Consider the following 19,122-nt stretch of genomic DNA (forward strand, 5'->3'; position numbering starts at 1 on the left):
GTGTACGTAATTTGTTTAAAAGATAATCTCAGGGTCAGGAATAAAATTTGGGAATACAGGAAGAACCATGGAAAAAGCAATATATATCCCCATTTCCATCAACTGTCTTTTGTATTATGTGGTTTCGAGTCTCCTTGCCATCATTCATTCATTCAACATTTATTGAAACTGATTAAATGCCAGGCACTGTGCCTGGATTTACAGATACCCAAAAAACCAAACTCACAGCCATCGAGTCAATTCCAATGCATAGCAACCTCCATTGAGTTTCCGAGGCAGTAAGTCTTTATAGAAGTAGATTGCCCCATCTTTCTTCCATGGAGTAGCTGGTGAGTTTGAACCAAGCTTCTGGTTAGTAGTCAAATGCCTCAGGCACTACGCCAACAGATGCAGGAGAATGAAAACGGAAACCCCTGCCTTCGTGATTAGCTTCATGAAGTTAGCTGCAATATCCAGCTCATGATTTGGAAGGCTCAGCCTTCAAGGCACTCCAAACTAGCTTCTTTGACCAGACATCACAGGATTAACTGGCCTCCAGGACTCCCTCACACAATGCACAGCCTGATTGTATAGTTTATTCTTCCAGACTCCTCTGGTAGTTCATGAATTTAGATTTTTTCAGCATTGCTTTCTAGGATCTTCAGGAATGATGATAAAGAAATCTAAATAATTTCTTACCATAAATAATGCTAACACCTCCCCCACTGATAAATTTTAGCAGCACCAGGCACCAGGAGGAAGCCTCCTGCCTGTTCACTCTTCAGTATTGTGTCTACGTCTTAAGAATCTAACCTTTAGACCAACTCCCCAGCCAGAAGTAATTATTCCAAAGTGGGTAGGAAGGGTGGGCAATATAATGGAGTCATCCCTGATATAAGTGATAGCAGTTGAGAATGCTTTGAATCATCAGAAAAGGCCACTGATGCATGTTAAACCTAGAAAGGAAGGATTCTGTGTGTCTAATTTAGTCCAACCTCACGTTTTATAAGGGGGGGGGGGGGAAATGTGGACAGCATCACATAGGAGAAAGGGCAAGGCTTTAAATTCACACAGATCTGGTCCAACTAACTACTTAGCTACTAACTTCCTGTGTGACCTTGACCAAGTTGCCTCACCTCTCAGAGCCAAGGTTTTTCATCTATGAAATAGATCTAACATCTAGTTCATAGAATTACTGTAAACATGACTGAGCTAAATTATGAAAAGGCTGGAATGATTCTGTCAAGTTCAAAAGGGCAATTCTTGACTATTTCATTTCCTGCTGTATACTTAGTAAAAACTCAGTAAGTATTGGTTGAATGAATCAATAAGTCAAAGAATCAGTGAATCAATGTGTGAATGGAATATTAAAAGGTACTCATTAAATTGGAGTGTAGGGATGGTTCATTGGTAGAATTCTCACCTTCCACTTGGGAGTCCCCTGTTCACTTTCCAGCCAATGTGTCTCATGCACAGCCACTACCCATCTGTCAGCGGAGCTGTGTGTGTTGTGACGATGCTGAGCAGATTTCAGCAGAGCTTCCAGTCTGAGATGGACTAGGGAGAAAACCCTGGTGGTCTACTTCTGAAAATTGTTGTTAGATTGTTGGGTGCCATCAGGTCAATTCTGACTCACAGCAACCCGATGTACAACCTAGTAAAACACTGCCTGGTCCTGCAGTGTCCTCACCATTGCTGCTGTGCCTGAGCCCTATTGTAGCCACTGTATCAACCCGTCTCAGTGAGGGTCTTCTTGTTTACTGACCATCTGCTTTACCAACCATATCCTTCTGCAAATTAGCCAAAGAAAATCCTATAGATCATAAGATATCACCCACAACCAATCATGGAATGTCGTGGGACCAGCCAGCATTTCTTTCCATTTAACATGAGGTCATCATGAGTTGAGGGCCAACTTGACAATAGCCAAAAGCAACAAGTGTTTGCTGAATAAAGCAATGGACCACGCTTTAATTCAAATAGCTACCAGAATGATACAAGTACCAAACAGAGAAACTACCAGTAAGCTGTGGCTTTTCCCTGTGGGTAAGACAGATTTGACTGAGACTTGACCACAAAGTGCTTTTTTTAACAACAGCATAAATTATTCTGGGTGAGTATCCTCTTCTTGGCATCCTATATTTCTCACAAGCACCCAGCTGGCTGGCAGACATCCCTACTTAATAACAACCTCTGACCCTTGAAGAGCAGTTTCTCTTGCTCAAAGCACTTTCAGATACACATTCTCTTAAAGCTCTATAATCTCTGTAGCAGAGGTTCTTCCCACCACTTCCATCTTGCATGTTTGTGAGGATACAGGGCTTAAAGCAGAGCAAGCCTTAAAGAGAAATGAGGTTAGCAAACTAGAAAAAAAAAAATTTGCAATAGCAGTTTGGGAGTAAAGCTGAAAAAATAAAAATAATAATGTCTTATTGTAATATCACCTCACTTTTACCCTCAACCTGATTTGGCCTGGGATACAGGACAAGCTGAACAGATACAACAAAGTGAGGGAAGAAAGGGGCACTTTCTAGTTCCATGCACCAGCTAGCTCAAAATTGGTGGCCATTGGGGTCACATAAGTTAAGAGCAAATGGTTCTCACTCTGGTGGCACAGTGCCTAAGGCATTTGACTGCTAAACAGAGGCTAGAGATTCAAACCCACCAGCCACTCCCTGGAAAGAAGGTTGGGCAATCTACTTCTGTAGAGATACCACCTCAGAAACCCAAGGAGGGGTCACCTATGAGTCAGATCAGACTCCACGGCATTGCACTGCATTGCATTGCATGACCCAATAGGAGTTGAACAAGTGTTTCTCCAGTGAATAGATAAATGGATGAATGAACGAAATTTTTTTTTCATTCACAAATATTTATTAAACACATCCATTATGCCAGGCTCTGTAGTAGGCACCAGGGTCACAAAGATGAATGAGACTTGTGTAGGGGTTTGAACTACAGCAGCACCTATCACACATTTTTTTAGCCTTGGAATTTTTCTTCAAAAGGACAAAGGTTAATAAGCAAGACGATTCAAAGCTGAGCTGCTCCAAATTGAAATAGGCTGTGTGTAGAGCAGGGAGGGAGAGGAAGGGAGGAAAGAGGCTTCACTCCTGTGGGGTGTTGAAAGAAGCTCTATGACTCCCCAGAGTGTGTTTGAAAACATCGACCTAAATGACCATTCAAGTGCCATGTATAACAGAGATGCTAGGATTCTGTAGGTAACCCATTAACCTCATTATCAAAAAGAAGGGCTCTGAGGAATAGAAGACAAAGAGGGAAAGGTTCAGAGCTCATAGTGGGCTCCAGAGAGGATGTTACTAGAGGGTCCATGAAAACCAAGAGTCTGTGAAGGCCAAGGATTGGGACAGGAGACTGTTGTGGTCATCAGTCATTTATTTTGGCTACCCCATATAGATCTTGATAGAGGATAAAATTGCCTCTTATTATAGAGTCTGAAATGCTAGATATTTCCTTCCCAGATTCAGTTGATTCCCAGGCATGGGACTGAACCAAGATTTAGGGATATAAGTGGACATGCATTCTCTCTCTTCTCTCTTTTAGACCTCTCCTTAGTTGGCACTGCAGTGTCTGCAGTTGCAAGGTCCGATCCTGACACAGTTGAGCAGTGCTGGAGCTCTAATGGTAAGAGCAGCTCTGGTGGTGCAGTGCCTAAGGCATTTGACTGCTAACCAGAAGGCTAGCAGTTCAACCTCACTAGCCACTCCATGGAAAGAGGACTGCGCAATCTACTTCTGTAAAGATTTCCCTCCTCGGAAACCCAAAAGGGGTCACTATGAATCGGAATCGACTCGATGGCAGTGAGTTTGATTTTCGGTTTGAGGGACTCAGGCAGCACATTTCTTATCAGACCAGTTCCCCTGGAAGCTTAATCTCAAGTCTGTTCTGCAAACTCCTGACATTTCTGTGAGCTGTGCCCAGTATCTTCTAATAAATTCTTTTTCTGCTTTATCAGCCTGAGCCAATTACTGTTGCTTACAGCCAAGAGCCATGAAAAGTACAGGCCACCATATGAGAAGGAAGTTAAGGGGAAAATTGGGAGATAAGAATATTTCTATTCCTTCAGATGCTGTGCTCAAGTCAAACAAGGAAACCACCTAAAATGGGGCTGTTAAATGAAAGATGCTGAAAAGTTTCCAGTTGTGGGAACTGGAAACTTTCTGGGAAGTCTTGAACTCTCCCTTTTCTCAATACACAGCTTTAAAAAGAAAAAGGAAAAAAAAGAAAATCCTACCCTTGAGTTCTGTATTTATATTTTGGACACTGTCAACCAAAGACAATGGCTTCTTCCTCTCCAGAACTTTGGACAATCTAAGAGTCAGAAGTTCTGAGAAACCATTTTTAAACAAGAATCCAGGCAGCCTTCAGCCCGATAGCCAAGTTATTGACAAAGCACAAGAGTTATTGATATTTCCTGGACACCAGTCCATATTGCCTTAACAGGATATTGCGACATTGAATTTTATATTCCCTCTAAAATTGTTAATCCTGTCTCAGCTACTTCTGTTGGGCAGAACTGACTTGGCACCTGTACTTATACAGATCCAGGGAGAAGAAAATGTTCTCCTATATTAATTGAATAACTATTGACCAGGAAATAAAACTCTGGTGAGGGAATTGGAAGTTAGGGAATGGGGGCCCTTATCCTAAACTTGCCGATTTTCAGCTTTGTGGCCTTGGTTTATCACTCAATCTATCTAGCTCTCAGTTTCCCCATATATGAAAGAGTGACATACATTTAATGGGATTCTTGCCAAGATTAAATAAGATGATGCATGTATCATGTATCACTCAAAGTTTAGGTGTTACTGCTGTTTCTTTGTCATTGTTACTATTTGCTTGAACAATTTCCCTCAGAAAGATCAGCACAAGGCCAGTTCCCATGAGGCAGAGGTTAAAGATGTCCCAAATGTCCAAACTACCCTACCACTCCATCATTTCAGACATTAACTCCTCCTCCTCCTCCCAGTAATTTCCCCTGTCTTAGGGTTCTATATTTCACTATAATGCCTCACAGAACTCACAGAAACCCAAGAGATAGTCTCACGTAGTAGTGGTGGAGGCTGGCAGTCTCGCGAGTCCCAGGTCCATGGGTGGGTCTGAAGCATCCTCCCAATTCTCGGGGTTTGATGAACCTCGATCGGCAGATCAGATGACGGCTGCTGTCCCAAATCCAAGGGTGAGATGAGGTTGAGCCAAGACACAAAACCTCAGCAAGAGGAAGGCGAAACTTCCCAGGAGATTCCTAGGTATACCCTCAAGAAAGCTAAGCGTGGTGATTTGAATTATACCCTCCAGTAAGGCAGGACTCAAGATACATTCCACCTGTGTTGCCCCAACAGAAATAACCTAAGTGGATGGCTTTAACAATCAGCAGCTCAAGGCAAATCCCATCACAGAGCTGATTGCCAGTCATTATAGAGAACAACTACTACCAGCTGCCCAGCCAAGTTGATACTTGACTTTAACTACCACCCCAAACAGGCATGGATAATAGGATTTACAATACATCACAGAATGGAGGACAATGGCTAGAAGGTCCAATCAAGCAATTCACCGCACTATTACAGTGCCTAAGGCACTTGACGGGAGCTCTGTTAGTGTAGTGCCTGAGGCACTTGACTGTTAACCAGAAGACTGGTGGTTCAAACCCACCAGCCACTCCTTGGAAGGAAGATGGGGCAATCTACTTCCGTAGCGATATTGCCTTGGAAACCCAAGGAGGGGTCGCTATGAGTCAGGTCAGACTTGATGGCACATAACAACAAGGCACTTGACTGCTAACCAGAAGTCTGGCGGTTCAAACCCACTAGCCACTCCTCAGAAGGAAGATAGGGCAATCTACTTTCACAGTGATACTGCCTCGGAAACCCAAGGAGGGGTCACTATGAGTTGGGTCTGACTCGATGGCATGTAACAACAATAACAACATTGCAAAATAGAAGCAGAAGGGGGTGTGGCCAGAGATGCTGAGGGAAGTCATATGGGTAAGGAGTTAGGGAAACTCAGGTGATGGAAAATAAAGATCACTTTCAAGTCACAGAGTTATGCTGCCCACCAGCCATGCAAATTTGGACAACCTATTTCAGCTTTCTGAAACTGGAGTTTTTGTTGTTGTTATTTTTAATCTGTAACATAGAGAATCAATTGTGAGGATTCAATAATATGATGATCATAAATTCCCTGGGTATAATGCCTAACTCATAGTATGAACACAGTGTTAACTTCCTATTTTCGCATCTTATAAAAGAAGGGAGAAGGTTTACTCACCGAAAATCAATCCAAGGGGTGACAAATACAGCCAGTGGAAAATGTACCCACCACTTGTTTTTATAAAGTTTGCTTGAAACACAGCTACACCCTTGTTTACAATTGTCTGTAGATGATTGAAGACCCTGTGTGGTACAAAAGTTAATGTCCTCAGCTACCAACAAAAAGATAGAATATTCAAGTCCACCAAGGGGCACTTTAGAAAAAAAAAAAGTCCTCTGATCTTCTTCCCAAAAATCAGCCACTTAAAACACTATGGAGCACAATTCTACTCTGACACACACAAGGTCACCATGAGTCAGAATTGACTCAACGACAACTGGTTTCAGTGTCTAATTTAATTGCTATCTAGACCATATGGTCCAATAAGCCTAAGATATATACTATCTGGCCCTTTACAGAGAAAGTTCGCCAACTCTGATCTAAGCTATCAAGTCCAACCTCCGTATTTACAGCTTTGGAAACATAAAATTAAGATAATTAAGTGATTTGCCTGAGATCACAAAAGTACAGAGAGAGAAAAAAGTTAAATAATAAACTTCCTCTACTGAACAGTAGAGCAGACATTATGCAGTGTGGAGAACAGCTTCAAAAAAGTTTGGTTCAAATCTGAGTTCTGTCACTTACTGGCTACAAAAAGTTACACAAGTTGCAGACTTACTTCTTCTAATGACTATTGGGTTAACATTTTGTCATAACAACTCTCCTTTCAGCCAGTGCCTCCATTTTTTCAGTAAAATAACATTTTTACTCCAAAACATATAAATTAGAAGATACAAGAAGAAAATTTTGACACGAGGGTTTCAGGTAGAGATAAAACCCCCTATTTATTTGACACAATATTTGTAGTCAGAGAATATCAGATGGAACAAATTTCACTTGCATCCTACCTGTGTAAAAACCCAAAACGTTGTGTGTACAAAATGTCAAGAAATTCTTTGTTGTTGTTATGTGCCATAGAGTTGTCTCCAACTCATAGCAACCCCTCCTGGGGTTTCCAAGGCAGTATCACTACGAAAGTAGGTTGCCCATTCTTTCTTCCGAGAAGTAGCTGGTGGGTTTGAACCGCCAGTCTTCTGGTTAGCAGTCAAGTGCCTTAGGCACTAGTCTATAATTAATGCAGTAGGGTCCTAAGCAGTGCATATCCTGTGAACATACACAGTACCCCACTCCCCTCTCTTCCCAGACCTTCTATTTTTCTTTTCATATGTTTTTTTTAACTTTTTATTGTGGTTTGGGTGAAAGTTTACAGAGAAAATTTGTTTTCCATTCAACAATCCATACACGTTTAGTTCCATGACATTGATTCCCACTTCCTCCCTGTGTTTACCATTTCCATCGTCCTTCTTTCCTATCCCTTCCTGCCTTCTGAGCTTTATCTCTGGGCAAATGCTGCCTTTTCTGTCCCCTTTGGTTGATTGTTCTAAGGAGTGCATACCTCTCTGGTGTTATGGTCACCTTTTAGACCTGTCTATTGTTTGGCTGAAAGTTGAGCCACAGAAGTGAGTTCAGTCCCCTGCTGGAAGGATGACTAAGAGCTGTACTCTTTAGGGTTAAATCAATCTCTATCAGACCAGTACACCTGATCTTTTTATGATCTTGAGTTTTGTTCCACATTTTTCTCCCAGTCTATCTAGGACCTTCTATTGTTACCCCTTTCAGAGAGATTGATAGTGGTACCCAGTAATCATCTAGTACTTCTGGTGTTAGGATCATGGAGGCTGAAGTTCACATGTCCCATTAGTCCTGTGGTTTTTTGCTTTGAACAGAAAGAGACCAATAGTTGCACCTTAGTTGGCCACTCACAAGTTTTTAAGATCCCAGTCACTACTAACCAATATAAGATGTAGAACACTGCCTTTGTGAATTATGTTATACCAATTGACATTGATGTCCCCCAAGAGTATAGTCCTGAGCCTCCAGGCTCAGTGCCTTATTGCCTCAAGGTGTTTAGTTATGGCTAAGAAGTTTTCATAATTATGTCCCCTATATGCTCTACTAGGAGCTCTGGTAGCATAGTGGCTAAAAGCATTTGACTGCTATCCAGAGGGCTGGCGGTTCAAACCCACCAGCCACTCCTCGGAAGGAAGGTTGGGCAATCCTACTTCCGTAGTGATACTGCCTCGGAAACCCAAGGAGGGGTCGCTATGAGTCGGGGCCGACTCGACGGCACATAACAACAACAACAACAACATATGCTCTACTATGTTATTGTTGTTGTTATATGCCGTCAAGTCGGACCCGACTCATAGCGACTCCTCCTTGGGTTTCTGAGACAGTATCACTATGGAAGTAGATGGCCCCATCTTCCTTCCGAGGAGTGGCTGGTGGGTTTGAACCTCCAGCCTTCTGGTTAGCAGTCAAGTGCCTTAGGCACTACACCACCAAAGCTCCCATGCTCTACTATATTCACAGATATATTTGCAGCACATATAAATACATATGAAGAAATAGCCTCTTAAAAAAAAAAAAAAAAAAAAAACTCACGGCCATCGAGTCAATTCAACTAATAGTGACCCCTCCCTGGGTTTCCAAGGTGGTATCTCTACGGAAGTAGATTGCCCAATCTTCCTTCCACGGAATGGCTGGTGGATTTGAACTGCCAACTTTCTGGTTAGCAGTCAAATGCATTAGGCACTATGCCAAATCAAATTTATATATATATATATATATATATATCCATGGATGTAGTCCTATTCATCTTCACACTCTTGTTCAGCTTGTGTGTCTATCTATGTATCCAATCATAGGTTATTGTTATTACTGTTATTGGAGGCTTGTGTATGTAAATACTATTTATTTACCCTTATTGACTTTAACTCCTGTGCTCCTCTCGGTGTCTTCCTCTCCCTTGTTCATTCTGTGCTGACCTCCTTCTCACTGTATATTGCCTTTCCCTTCCCTAAGTTTATATGTGTCTATCCTCTAATTAGTGATTTACATTCCCTTCCCCTCCAACCCCTGATAATCTTCAAATAAAATTTCTTTTTGTGTGTAAACCTTTTCTTGACTTTTTATAACAGAGGTCTCACATAATATTTAACCTTCTGTGATTGACTAATTTCACCCAGCATAATGTCTTCTAGGTTCATCCATGTTATGAGGTGTTTTGCAGATTCATCATTTTTCTTTAACATTGAATAGTATTTTATTTCCACACTTTGTGGGAAGAACCTTCTCTCAGGCTTTAAATGTCCAGAACCCTACTATCTAAACCCCTGCTGACAGGAAATAACCTGATCTAAGTCTTGCCATGTCACTCTAAAGCAAAAGCAAATATTTGCTATATATTTAATAATAATTTAGTTCTTCCACTGAGTAGTTTTGGAATGTTTCTGGAACTTTAAGTCCTTCTGAAAAATTTTCACAATTTCAAGAATATTTTGTTTTGTTTTGGGGAGTTATTTTTGTCTTGTGAAAATAAATTAAGACCACCTAAATGGGATTAAGCATAGGCTATATACTCTGAGCTTGCAATAGCAAATGAGTCAGTCACTATCACTTGTTTTTAGCAGAGTCTCAAAGACAAGCAAGAGAGCTGGAAAGCTTTAGAGTTGGGGGGAGCAGTGAGGAGTTTCAGGTATGTTCTGATTAAAGGTGATTGGCATAGGGAAGCTGGAGGCATCCTAACTAGACAAGGAGCATCTTATGTGATTGGTTTGAAAACATACTTGCCTTTCTAATATCTGGTCCTGAGTGGAAGTAGGGACAAAAAAATAGAGAAGTGGGCCAAACCCTGGCCCAATTGTTGCAGATGTTGTAATTTAGTTTCCTGAACTAGATGCTACAAAGGTCATGGTTTGGCATTCCAGGCTGGTTGATGCAGAGGTTGTAGGTCAGAGTTCTATACTCATATGTGATCTGTCCGTTGTCCATTTGAGTGTTCTATCCCCTAGTCCTTCCTTTTGGTCATTCTCTCACTTGCAAGAGGTTGATCAATTCAGAGAAGACTAGAGATTAATATCTTCAGATAGTCTACTTTTCTTCATACTCAGCTATATCATGCATCCTTCTTGACCTTTTGTTGTTGTATCATCATGATGATCATTTGATGAGAGTTATTACACAGAAGAATTTAACACTCTGGATAGACTATAATAAATCAGTCTATAACCATTATTATGACAACTACGGCAAGAAGAAAAACATTTAGTAGTCTATTTAAGATAGTTTGGAACTAGGAATCCCAATTTCCAACCAGGTCAAGAGAACAAGAGTCAAATAATTTTTTCTATAAGGAGATATATAACCTGTTCTATCTTGCTCACTTCATTGATTCAACTATAGCAAGAAATATTAACAATGGCACACATACCATCATGACTAGCCAACAAGAAATCTAGAGCAATGTAATTGTCCATCTAGTGCTGCCAACAAGTTGAGAGTGATATATATTCTGCCTAAGGAAGGAGTCATTCTATTAATAATTTCTACTAGAGTTAATGAAGTTACAATCTTTTCTATTTGTATGACTCCCACCATTGAGAACATACTTCTGATTGTTTGGATAAACAATCAGTCAGTGATTCCTCCAAGTAAAGAGACTGAAAAATCAAGGGTGGCTTCATTTTGGAGCTAACAACAACTGAATTTCCAGCCTTGATTATTTATAGAATTAGAGTCCCTACATACTGATAGGTCTTGGAATACTATTTCTAAAGTGCATGAGATGTTAATCAAAGGCAAAGAGGACAAGATGCTGGCCACAAAGAAAGTAGTATACATTAGGGACACATGGATATCCAGGGAAAAAGGAGTTGTTCATGACATGAGATCAGAATTAAGTGTAACTTTAGCTAGGTTACATATTGGGATCACTATTAGTCTCTTCCATATGGCAGATATTTGGCTTGCACCCTAATAAGACTGTTGAATTCATATTTATATTATCTAAGAACTGACCAATAGATTGTAATAATTGGTTCTTTTTCTAAGAAAGAAAGATACCAGCAAAGTCACAGGTTGATTCATTTAGGGTCTTTCTCCATGAAGTGCAAGTGAAAATGCCATCAGCTGCAATTCCCTAAGGCCTTATATGATGAGACTACAGTTGTTAAGTGGTCTTTATCATAAGGGTTCAGTGATAGATGGCATATCCAAAAGTTGGTAAGACTGAGGGCAGTGTTACTATTTGGCATTTTGGAATAATCTAAGGATGATTTTAGAAGAGTACATTCTAACCCAACAAATACCATAAAGAGGAAATGTTCATTATGGGTGAATAACAATGAAAAGTCTCTGAAATTAGAAAGCAAAAGATTATAAACAAACGAAAAATAATACAAATGAAGAACAAGACAGAGGACTTGGTTGACTTCTTAGGCATAAAACATCTACTATTTGGCTTGTTTTGAAGGTCTTGGGTCACCTGTCTACTTCAGAAAATCTGTTAATTCCAAAGGATCTCTGAAAATCCTCAATTTGAGATCCCCTGTTGAAGTGCAAAGGACCTCTGGAGGTGCATGGTTAGAACGTTCTGCTGCTAACCAAGATGTCAGTAGTTCAAACCCACCAGCCACCCTGTGGGAGAAAAATTAGGAAATTTGCTTGTGGACATATTTACAGCCTTGGGAACACTACAGGGTAGTTCCACTCTGTCATAAAGGGTCACTATGAGTCAAAATCAATTCGATAGCAGTGGCAGTGGGTGGGTTGGAGTATAGCCACTCCCTGGGTTACAAATGAGATCTGTTCCTGTGTGTTTAAGATTTTGTAAGTGTGGGGGAACAGGTGCAAATGGTTCTTATTTAGCCTAAATTTAGTGCGAGAAAAGGCTCAAAGCCTATCTAATGATTTAAAAGCTTGATGTGCAGAATGGAAAGGTGACTGTGATGAAGAATTTGTTGAGTCAAGATTGGTTCAATTGTTTCAAAGTAAAAGCAAATTCACATAGCATTAAAGGCAAGTAGGAGTTGTCCATAAGTCAGTTAGTAAACTGGGGACTGCCCACAGTCTTCTAACTGTGTGGAATTCAGTATTCCTTTTTCAGTTGTGAAACATGAACACAATAATTGATTCCTGAAGTGTCACTGCTGTAATTGTTTTGAACAGTAACTGATTAAGTTCCCATCCAGTGAGGTTCAAGTGAAGTTTTTCTCTGATGTCTCTTCCAATAGATGAACTATTCTGGTTGAAGATCATGAAAAGGCTGAGTAGGAACATGGAAGTATGAGGTATGAACCTAGGAAAATTGGAAGTTGTCAAAAATGAAATGGAACATAATAAAGATCAATATCCAAGGCATCAGTAAGCTGAAATGGACTGGTTTTGGCCATTTTGAATCAGATAACCATATGATCTACTATGCTGGGAATGACAATGTGAAGAGGAATGGCGTGGGATTCATCACAAAGGATGTTTCAAGATCTGTCTTGAAGTACAATGCTGTCAGTGATAGGATGGCATCCATATGCCTACAAAGAAGACCAGTTAATATGACTATTATTCAAATTTATGCATCAACCACCAAAGCCAAAGGTGAGAAATTGAAGATTTTTATCAACTTCTGCAGTCTGAAATTGACCGAACGTGCAATCAAGATGTATTAATTATCACTGGTGACTGGAATGAAAAAGTTGAAAACAAAGAAGTATTACCAGTAGTTGGAAATTTTACCTTGGTAACAGGAATAATGCTGGAGATCGCATGATAGAATTTTGCAAGACCAACGATTTATTCATTGCAAATACCTTTTTCAACAACACAAATGGTGACTATACCCATGGACTTCACCAGATGGAGTACACAGGAATCAGAATGTCTACATCTGTGGCAAGAGGCAATGGAAAAGCTCAATATCTTCAGTAAAAACAGGCCAAGAGCTGATTGTGGAACAGACCATCAATTGCTCATAAACCAAACCAAACTCACTGCCATCGACTAGGATCCAACTCATAGTGACCACTCCTTAGGTCTCTGAGGCACTATCAAGACGGAAGTAGATTGCCCAATCTTCTTTTCTAGGAGTTGCTGGTGGGTTTGAACCACCAGCTTTCTGATTAGTAGTCAAGTGCCTTAGGCACTACACCACCAGAGCTCCCAAGTTCAACTTGAAGTTGAAGACAATTAAAACAAGTCCACAAGAGCCCAAATATGACCTGGAATATATCCCTCCTGGATTTAGAGACCATCTAAAGAACAGATTTGATGCATTAAACACCAATGACCAAAAACCAGAAGAATTGTGGGATGACATCAAGAACATCATCCATGAAGAAAGCAAGAGGTCATTAAAAAGACAAGAAAAGAAGAAAAAAAACAAAATGGATGTCAGAAGAGACTCTGAAATTTGCCCTTGAATGGAGAATAACTAAAGCAAATGGAAGAAATGACAAGATAAAAGAGCTAAACAGAGGATTTCAAAGAGTAGCTTGAGCAGACAAAGCTAATTAGTGTAATGAAATGTGCAAAGACTTGGAGTTAGAAAACCAAAAGGGAAGAGCACCCTTGGGATTTCTCATGCTGAAAAAACTGAGGAAAAAATTTAAGCCTTGAGTTGTAATATTGAAAGAGTCTATGGGCAATATACTGAATGATGCAGGAAACATCAAAAGAAGATGGAAGGAATACACAGAATCACTGTACCAAAAAGAACTGGTTGATGTTCATCTATTTCAGGAAGTGGTATATGATCAAGAACCAATGGTATTGAATGAAGAAGTTGAAGCTGCACTGAAGGAATTGGCAAAGAACAGGGATCCAGGAACTGACGGAATACCAACTGAGATGTTTAAACAAACGTGTGGCCCACTGGAGGCACTTACTCGGCTGTGCCAAGAGATTTGGAAGACAGCTACCTGGCCAATTGACTGAAAGAGATCCATATTTGTACCCATTCCAAAGAAAGGTGATCCGACAGAATGTGGAAATTATTGAACAATATCATTAATATCACATGCAAGTAAAATCTTACTGAAGATAATTCAAAAATGGTTACAGCAGTATATTGACTCCGAACATCCAGATGTGCAGGTTGGATTCAGAAGAGGATGTGGAACAAGGGATATCATTGCTGATGTCAGATGAATGTTAGCTCAAAGCAAAGAATACCAGGAAGATGTTTACTTGTGTTTTATTGCCTATGCAAAAGCATTTGATTGTGTGGATCATAAAAAATTGTGGATAACATTGAGAAGAGTGGGAATTCCAGAACACTTGATTGTAATCATGAGGAACATGTACATAGACCAGTAGGCTGTCGTTCGAACAGAACAAGGGGACACTGCATGGTTTAAAATCAAGAAGGGAGTGTGTCAGGGTTGTATCCTTTCACCATACTTATTCAATTTATATGCTGAGCAAATAATCCAAGAAGCAGGACTATATGAAGAATAACATGGAATGAGGATTAGAGGAAGAATCATTAACAATCTGTGATACACTGACGACACAACTTTGCTTGCTGAAAGTGAAGATGACTGGAAGCACTTATTGATGAAGATTGAAGACTACAGTCTGCAGTATGGATTACATCTCAATATAAAGAAAACAAAAATTCTCACAACTGGGCCTGTAAGCAACATCATGATGAATGGAGAAAAGATTGAAGTTGTCAAAGACTTCGCATTGTTTGATTCTACAAATGACACCAATGGAGGCAGCAGTCAGGACATCAGATGACGTTTAACACTGGGCAAGTCACCTGCAAAGGACCTCATTCAAGTGCTGAGAAAGTATGATGTCTTCTTGAGGACTAAAGTGCGCCTGATACAAGCCGTGGTGTTTTCAATCACATCATATGCATGTGAGAGCTGACAATGAATAAAGAAGACTGAAGAAGAATTGATGCTTTTGAGATGTGGTGCTGGAGAAGAATGCTGAAGCTACCATGGACCGCTAAAGGAACTAACAAATCTTTCCTGGAGGAAGTGCAGCCAGAATGCTCCTTGGAGGCGAGAATGACCAGATTTCATCTCACCTGCTTTGGTCATGTTGTCAGAGGGGACCATTCCCTGGAGAAGGATGTCATGCTTGGTAAGGTGGAGGGTCGACAAAGAAGCGGAAGGTCCTCGACAAGATGGATTGACACAGTGGCAGTGGCAATGGGCTCAAGTATAGCAGCAGTGGCAGAGCTGGCACGGGACCACATGTTTTGTTTTGTTCTGCTTTGCATAGGGTTGCTATGAGTCAGAGAGGACTCGACGGCACCTAACAACAACAACCTATGTACTCTCTTTGGGGATTATTGACATAGAAAACTGGAGGCTGACTAACTAGAAGAGGGGCATCTTATATAAGAAATTGATTTGAGGATCATATTCGGCTTTCTCTGGTTAGTCTTTAGTGGTAAGTGGAGCAAAAGTAGGAAATGTGTCAGTCATTGACCAATTCCTGGTCTGAGTGCTGCAGAGCTTGTAACTTAGCTTCTTGGACTAGATGCTACAAAAATTGTGGTTTAGCTTCTGAGGCTGCTTGCTGTAGAGCCTCTAGGTCAGAGTCCTATTGTCATAAATGACTTGGCCATTGTGCATTTATATATTCAGTAGTGTGGTCTTTTAATTCTCTAATTCTTTTTCAGCCAATAGTTCCTTCTCTAAATGTCTAACTAGAGGATCATTGATTAATATTTACCATCTAATTCCTTAATGTTAGCTATTTAGGATTTCTAATATTTACCATCTAATTCCTTAATGTTAGCTATTTAGGATTTCTAGGCATCAGTTGCAAGTAGAGAGGGGAATAAAGATGAAGATTCTTTGGGCTCTCAGATAGGTTTGCTCCAGATTAAGTAAATTCTAGCCCAAGATGTAAGTATATCATCAGCCAGTCAAAGGTGAAGAAAATAGAAATAAGTAGTATGGAGCTACGGAATAATAAATAATAACAATAGCTACTATTTTGAATTCATTATATCTTCACAACAATAAATTATACGTCTTTAATATGTCCATTTTACATGAAGAAGTTGAGACAGAGAGGTTAAGTAATTTACCAGAGATCACACAATAATGAGTGGCAGAGCAGAATTCAAGCCCAGAATCCAGGCTGCCAGACCAAGGTCTTAAGTACCACGTTCTAAGCAAATTTAACTAGAGAAACTATGCTTGAGGGCAGCAAGAACAGAATCCCATAGGGACAAAGATAATTGGACTTGATATCATCCAGAGCTGGGTTCAAATCCCAACCCCATTACGTACTGGCAGTATGACCTTTAGCCAGGGCTTCAAACTAGTTCATTCTGGTTCAACACCCTACTGAGAATTTTCATTTCCATCCCAGAGATATTGAATCAGAATCTGTCTTTAACAAGATCGCCAGGTGATTCTTCTCTAAAAATCATCTGGGAATCTTGTTAAACGTAGATTGTGATTCAGTATCTCTCAGGTGGAAATGCAAATTTTCAACAGGGGGTCCAGCCAGAATGAACCGGTTCAGAGTTATCAAGCCCCACAGTTATCTACAGTGCATGAAAACATTGTTGAAATGAAAGGAAGTGGGAGGAAAAAAAAAATTGCCAAAACTTCTTTCAGAAAGAGTAGAATATGTGACTTGAAGGAAAATTTTAATAAGCTGCTGGGGTGGGAGATTAGGGTGAGGTATCAAATAACAATAAATAGTTGCTAAGCCACTTCTAAAGACAGGTGGATCTGGTTAACAGTAGGGCTTTTGTTTGGCAAAGTGCTTTATGAAATCTTTGGCCAGAGCTTAATTGTTCTGTAAAATAGAAAAATGATTGGCATGGCCAACAAGAATCCCCTTTCTCCACCTCTCCAAAGCTGCTGTCAGTCTCTTTAATATACTCGATATTTAAGGATTATTGTCTTGAAAGGGCACAAATTACTGGGCTGCTATGATGCCCATGTGCCTTGGTCTGACTCAGCTAAAGTTAAACTCATAGAAACATCATAAGAATTACACATTAGGTAACCAAACAAAAGCAAACACACTGCCATCGAGTCAGACCCGACTCATAGCGGCCCCTCCTTGGGTTTCCCAGGCAGTATCACTATGGAAGTAGATTGCCCAACCTTCCCTCTGTGGAGTGGCTGGTGGGTTTGAACCACCAGACTTCTGGTTAGCACTTAAGTGCCTTAGGCACTATGCCACCAGAGCTCCTACACATCAGGTACAACCATGCAATTAACAACATATATTTTTCTATACAAAAATAGTAATTTTGTGTGGTTCAACATAACAAAAATTTAAGATTGCTTTAACTAAGACTTGAAGCAAGATAATTCCTTGTAAATGATAGCTAGTTTCATTATCAATTTCCAAGAGCAGAGCGATTTGATTTAGGCATGGTTCTGGCAAGCAGTGTTTTAAGGCCAATCAAATGAATAGGTAAATGCTACCTGGCATCATGGTTCAGAACACTTCAGTGTATTTGTAGTGGAATATCTGTCTATGAAGGTCTCTGGTACAGTACACAACACCCAGAATAGAATCCTAGCAAGAGCCATGTTAGATGTCAGTGTGAGAACCCTACCTACATGGAGAGGCCACGCACAGGTGATCCAAGTAACAATCCCAGCTGAGCCTAGCTTTGGACTCATCCCAGCCCAGACACCAGATACAACCAAACTAACTTAAACTAAAAGGGGAATCTATTATCTCAAGAATCTGGAAAGAACAAGAGCTGAGTTGGACTCAAGGACAACAGGATCCAGGAACACAATTTTTATCAGTGCTTTCTCTACATCTCTTGCCTGTATTTCTCTCCCCATCTTGGCTTCATTCTTTACTAGCACACAGAGGTTTTCTCCACATAGCTACAGACAGCTTCCTGATTACAGGAAGGAAAGCTTGTCTTTCCAGAGTAGGACTCTGGCCCCACTGGATTCTGTGCATATTCCTGGATTAATCACTGTGGTCAAATGACTGGACAGTGAAGTGGGGGGGCGGTTGCTATAAATGAACTATGCCAGGGGCCAGTTCCTGTGGCCAGAGGCAGATCCACCATAGGCAGTTTCCACCAGAATGCATCGTTAGAGTAAGAGAAATTTACCCTCAAATAAGTGTAGTGCCTAAGGCACTTGACTGCTAACCAGAAGGTTGGCCATTCAAACCCATCAGCCACTCCTCGGAAGGAAGGTTGGGCAATCCTACTTCCGTAGTGATACTGCCTCGGAAACCCAAGGAGGGGTCACTATGAGTCGGGGCTGACTCGATGACACACAACAACAACAACAACAAATGCTACTTTGGAGAGACAAAGCAATTTGTAAACACTGAACTTGCTGACAAGTCAATTCTATCTCATGGTGACCCCATATGTGTCAGACTAGAACTGTGCTCCATAGGGTTTTTCAAAAGCTGATTTTTATGAAGTAGATCACCAGGTCTTTCTTCCATGGAGCATCTGGATGGATTCCATCCACAAACCTTTTAGTTAGTAGCCAAGTGCTTAACCATTTGCACCACCCAATAACTCCATATCAACCACAGTGGTTAAAATATTATTTTAAGGATACTTTCTGAAGAAGAGTTGTCCCATTTACCCACAAGTTGAGTCAAATGTGGGATGAAAGGACTCTCCCCAACTGAAAATGTACAGAAAAAATAATCTTAAGCCCCCAATGGCTCAGAGGAATTCTTTCCCTGGATTCTGAGATCTGACAGATTCTTAATTGATAAATATATAATACAGGCTTTCACACTAGCTATTATGCTGAACCCTCATACCCTAGGAGGTAGGTATTGTTAAGCCCTATTACAAGTAAAGAAAATAGATTTTAGACAGAGATACTTGTTCAAGAGGAGCTCTGGTAGCATAGTGGCTAAGGCACTTGACTGCTAACCAGAAGGCTGGCGGTTCAAACCCACCAGCCACTCCTCAGAAGGAAGGTTGGTCAATCTACTTCCATAGTGACACTGCTTTGGAAACCTAAGGAGGGGTCGCTATGAGTCAGG

General features: G+C 40.6%; 1 pseudogene; it reads left to right on the forward strand.

Annotated features, from left to right (window-relative positions):
• The first annotated feature begins 1,970 nt into the window (after positions 1-1,970).
• The window catches only part of LOC103206461, a 128,826-nt pseudogene continuing 111,674 nt past the window's right edge, over positions 1,971-19,122 (forward strand).

The sequence above is a fragment of the Orycteropus afer genome, unplaced genomic scaffold (genome assembly GCF_000298275.1).
Source record: "Orycteropus afer afer isolate SDZICR_OR568_19922 unplaced genomic scaffold, OryAfe1.0 scaffold00318, whole genome shotgun sequence".
Lineage (NCBI taxonomy): Eukaryota > Metazoa > Chordata > Mammalia > Tubulidentata > Orycteropodidae > Orycteropus > Orycteropus afer.